The 5586-nt window shown below is 36.7% G+C and overlaps 1 long non-coding RNA gene across 1 annotated transcript; it reads right to left on the bottom strand.

Annotated features, from left to right (window-relative positions):
* Positions 1-407: 407 nt before the first annotated feature.
* LOC114305444 (uncharacterized) lies at positions 408-2236 on the bottom strand. Its single transcript, XR_003644375.2, has 6 exons — positions 2105-2236; positions 1352-1428; positions 1187-1261; positions 1025-1100; positions 874-934; positions 408-785 (listed from the first exon to the last, which is right to left on the bottom strand). It is a non-coding gene; the product is annotated as an uncharacterized LOC114305444 (long non-coding RNA).
* Between the last annotated feature and the right edge of the window lie 3350 nt (positions 2237-5586).

The raw sequence follows: 5586 nt of genomic DNA, 5'->3' as shown, positions 1-5586 counted from the left end.
AAAGCACACAACTAGGTTACCTGTAGAACTTGAGTGGTCTTACCACAACCAGTCTCCCCACAAATAATAACAATAATGTTTTCATTTATAGCTTCTATTATCTCCTGTTCCATCATGACTATTGGAAGATCCTTCCTTTTGTTCTCAATCTCTTTTGGTCTTGATACATGAACCACAACTGGAGCAGTTGGAACTCTCTGCAGAGGACAATCTGCTAGGTTGCTCATATTGCTACTATGCATTTCTGGGTTACCATCCGCCCAATCCTGTCCATTAGTCCCCATTAGGCAACAAGAACATAAATATTAGTTACAAATAACAATAACCAGAGTTTGACTATAAACAATAAATATATTTCTTTCTACTATCTGCGTATGAAGCGTACCATTGACCTCATAAGTTTTCTTCTATCACAGTTGGATGATGTGGGCAAAGAATCTTGGGCATCTTCTTGCATGTTTGCATGACTATTCTCTTTGGCAACTTCCATAACTGCCAAGATTGCGCCAAATTCACCAATTGCACTAAATCTACTACTCCAAACTGAATCTTTGGAATATCCCAAATGAAGCAGGAATGTCAGTTATGACTTCTCTCTCTTCCATAACAGGTTGCAAAAAGTAATTCTTATCAAGGCCTTGCCTGGGCTGGATTAGGCCAAAATTGGGCTCAATTTCACACAAAGAACTAACACCAGACTTGAAAGGTTGATCACTAGGAGGCACTACTAAACCCAACTTAGAAAACTGCAACGCTCTTTTACGTTTTTCATGCACAGTTTCAACCTACAAATAGTTAGTTAGGCCCATTCATAAAAACAACGATGGGTATTTTGTCTTAAATAATAACGAGTAGCATAATAACTATACAAACCTAACCAATATTTTGTGAAGACCACGTCACTGAGTATGCATCCTCTGAAATTTTGTATTTCCTGAAAATATAATCCAACCAATATATCCATCAAATACCGTGCCACTCATGGGATTAAATGAACTCTAAACGAAACAAACAATTCAAATACCCCAGGTCTAAATTGGTAGAGCATACTTCATGGTCTCAATGCTCTTCGATAAGAGAATTGCTTTCTCATTCTCCTCCTGCACGTACAAAAACAATGTCTTTGTAAGTTTGATAAATACAAAATTTAAACAAGAACAGATTGAATTTCTACAAGCACATAGACCTCTATCTTCTTCAGCTTTCTTTTTTAGGATTTGGTCAACTTTGGAATATTCTTTGTCTTAAGTTGTTCATGCACCTGTACAAAGATATTCAAACAAACTAACTCATACATGATATACTAGAATTGAAGGTTGAGAAAAAGCACTGCAAAGGTGCTGGCATATACCTGACTCTTGTCTTTCTTTTTTATTTCTTTTCTTTTTTGGCAAGATGATTGCATTGCTATCACCCCCACCACTGTCACTATTAAATGCAAACAATAAACCCAAGGTTTATTTAATCCAGAAAGAAAATTGAAAATAAGAAGAGGGAAAGAATGGGTTAGAGTAAGAGTTTGTAAAAGACTTGGCTCAAACAACCAATTTGTGTTCTTCTATTTAAGTTTCGAAACAATTCATGAATTGAAATCTCATAAAAGGAACAACAACAAAAGGGTTCACAAAAAGAAGAACTAAGAGTGTTTATATGATTTTTTACATTACAAATACAATGATAAATTAACATATACAAGCAAGCCACAAACAGATGATAGAGATAAAAAGTGTTCAAAGGCAAGAAAACAATTTTACCTCAATAAATCCTGTCCACCATTCAAGGTTCCATATTCAACCAAATCATCCAAACATGCCTCCATTTGATCCGAATTAAGAAAATCAAAGAAATTGTGTACTTTTTACGCAACCTTAAAGGTAATAACAAAACTGTATTTTTACAATTTCCTTTTTCCATAAGAATTTGACTCAAACATTAGTTGGCAAATCAATTCCAAAAAAAATGAAGCTTAGAATTATTAACCAATTTTGTAAAACCGATAAAAAAATTTAAAAATAAGAAAATGATTCAAGTTCATTCAAAGTTTCGAGTTGAAAAGCAACTAAGGCATTGCCGAGAGAGAGAGATAGAGAGAGAGAGAGATTACCGATTCTGCTCAAAGAAAAAGGTGGTTAAAGGGCGTTTTCGTGAGGAAGAGATGATAAACAACTTCGCAATATTTTAACTGCTTTGCGCTCGTTTGTTTTTTTGGCCTAGGTTAAATACTGAAACAAAGTCGTTTTATGGGAGTTTTTAAATCAAAAGGCTGCATAGGGTGTTGGGCCAACGTGACATTTTAGGCCATGTTTGATACGTAGTTTGGGAGGCCGGATTGGACTAACAACGCTTAGGTCTCACTTACAGTGTGTTTGGTGGTAAAATGAGAGGCTGCTTCAGACTCTAAACGGCTTACTAATCCCCCTCAGTAAGGGGATTAGCTCAACTGAGAAAAGCATGGGATTAGGGAAAGAGTAAGCAGGTTGGGTCTACCTGATCATCTGCCCGGTTAACCAACATAGTGTTTTTTTTTTTTTCCCTTCTCAAACATAGTTGGCCGGCCAACAAAATAGTTTGCCAGCTAATTTTTTGTTTTGTTTGTTTTTTTTTTTTTTTTTTTACCCAAGTGCATGTTTTAATATTTGGCTTTTTTTTTTAACCTAGGTGCATGTTTTAATATTTGGTGCATGTTATTTATTTATTTATTTTATATAAAAATAATTTAACAATCCCATCACTAACTATCTCCCATACTATCATTAAAACAAACACACTTGTACTTAATCTCCTCACTAACAATCCCCACATTAACAATCTCTTCACTATCCATTCTCTCACTAACAATCCCATCCAATCTAATCTATCAAATGAACGTGGCCTTAATACTCAAAAATATTTTTCTAACCTATTTGAAATAATGTTGAGACATGAACTCAAGTCTTCCAATTTAGAAACGGATTATTACTTGAACAAAACAATATGCTGTATTTTTTAAATCAAAATTATAAAATAATTTTTTAAATTTAACACTACATGCATTTGATTATAATTAGTGAGAGAGAAGGCGGGGTTAAATTGTGAATTAGCGATAATTAAAAGAAATTGGCGGAGGAAATGCCGTCAATAAGCTCAAATGGAGAAAGATTTACTTCAAAACTAATATTTGAGAAATTTAATTAATTCATTACGCTAGAATTTTTTCGAGTCGCTAACTGGTTCAGCTAAAGTTTTACACGTTCGCTAGTGGTAGTGACTTTTCTATGAGAACTATTGGAACAAATACAGTTATTTGATGACGTTGGCTAAATTACAAATGCACCATTAAAATTTGTTTGAAATATAATTTATTTATTGTGATTTTAAAAATTAGATATCGCTTATTTAAATTTTCAATAAAAATAAATGACTCATTTTATAAATAAATCATTCAGTTAATTATAATTTTAGTGATGACATATATATTTCAATTAACAATTTTTGATGATGCAGTTGTGTCGGTTGGAGATGGGTCGGACGAGATCCGGTGGCTCTTCGAGTCGACTGACTTGGTCTTCCCAATGATTCCAGCAACCAGTCTACCAAGAAGGCCCCGGGGGGTGGGGTTCCTTCTTGAGGACCCTCCAATGATTAAGTTAGATTGGAGAATAGCTGGAATCCAAGCTTAGAGTGAAAGTAGAGAGAGAGAGAGAGAGAGTTACTTGTATATATTGATTTCTTTCATACCTTTTTGGCCTCTTCCCTTATCGTGCCTTGTTAACCAACCTGTCCTATCAGCCGTAAGTCTATGGCTTATCTGCAACTAGCTATGGCCGTGTTGTCATGTCGCAGAAATCACGAGGAAAGGATGTGGCTCTTCTCTTCTTTTTGTTTGGTCAATGGGCCTAAGTTTGGTAAGAAATCATTTGGACGGCCTAGTGGGCCACCTATTTGGGCTATACCCATAAGTAGTTCCCCATTCTCGAGTGCAACTTTAGTCCAACGAAGAAAATAAGAAAGAGTGAAGTAGTCCCCCAGGACATAGAGGGAGGCAGGGCCAGGGTGGCTGACTGTCATGGCGGCCGATCAAGCGGATGGCTGAGCGAGGTGGCCGATCGCAAAGCTGGCCGACCGAGCGATGTGGCCGACCGATCGAGGTAACCAAGTGAGGTGGTCGACCGAGCGAGGTAGCCGACCGTGATGGTTGATTGAGTGAGGTGGCCGATTGTAGACACCCCATTTTTGACCGTCATTAAGACTTAGGCGCCTCAGGTTGATCACTTGATAATGAAAGATACGCTGTGCAAATGTTCGATTTCTTCAGCAATTTCTTTAGCAAAAGAGTTTCTAAATCCCAACCTTACACCCCATTTTTGGACCAAAACTATTTTAAACCTTAAAACCCTCTCTTTCAAAATATTTGTAAAAATGTTTCTACAATATTCTGAGGCTTGCATTTCGTTAAAAATTATACTTTTCGGTAAACTGAGTAAGGACAAAGTGGAAATAAATGAAAGAAGGGTGAACTCTTTGAAAAATCTTTAAAAATTTCTTATTGATAGGTTTGAAGTTGAAGAAAATAGGAGGGGGGGGACGAAAACTAGAAGGGGAAATGGTTGAGCATGAAACCATGAAGAGAGAACTGGGCAGCCTTCACTAAATTAGGCATATCTCTTTGCATACTTAGACTTTAGTTGTAAGGCCACCACCAATGAAAATTGGACTTCCGGGGCTTCAATTTAGACTCAAGAATCTCCTAAAGCCAAGTCCAGATGATGGAGATATGGTCGTTTGAAGTTAGGCATCCATCCAATTAAGATAGAAATGAGCAATCTTTACTAAAATAGGAATATCTATTTGGACACTTAGAATTTAGATGTTAGGCTTCCACCATTGGAAAGTAGACTTCCGGGACTTCAATTTAGACTCAAGAATTACCTAAAACCAAGTCCGGATGAAGGAGATCTGGCCGTTTGAAGTCAGCTTAGAAGCAGATTTTTGTGGCCGGCAGACCATTACTTGTGGATGGCAGGCCACCACTTCTGGCCTGCCGGCCACTTGTGAAAAGCCCAGATATTTTGTGCCAGCTATCTCCCAAAAGCTCCAGCTGATTGTATATAGATATTTTCGACTGAGAGGCTGTTTTTTCTATATATACTCGACATCTCCTCATGTTTTTAGGTTAGAAAAAATTGCTTAAGGACCAAAACTTGAAATTCTCTCTCTATCACTATCTTGTAACCTACACACCCACTCTCTACACTTCCTAAACCAATATTGCAGCTCTCTTTGCTGAGATTATTGTGTCCAAATTTCGGCCCTTGAGAGTGAGAACTTATGGGTTTGTGAAACAAAGAGTAACCTTGCTTCAAAAGGTATAATTTTGAGCATCCTTACACTACTTCTTCCCTATCTTTTCTTGCTGTTTTGGAACTGTTTTTCAACTGTTTTTATGGGCTAAAGCTTGTGGTTTAAAGCCATTAAAGGTAGAGGGGTTGACTGCCCTTCTTTGAATCTTGTCTTCTAGGCTTTTACCCTTGTGTTTTCCATCTTTTCATCTACTTTTTAAAGATTTTTACCAATGTTTTTCAGAGTTTTTAGAGGTTAAAAATTTTG

The sequence above is a fragment of the Camellia sinensis genome, chromosome 13 (assembly GCF_055761805.1).
Source record: "Camellia sinensis isolate YWXY chromosome 13, ASM5576180v1, whole genome shotgun sequence".
Lineage (NCBI taxonomy): Eukaryota > Viridiplantae > Streptophyta > Magnoliopsida > Ericales > Theaceae > Camellia > Camellia sinensis.
The sequence above is the reverse complement of the archived record's forward strand: the minus strand, read 5'-3'. Positions and strand labels throughout refer to the sequence as shown.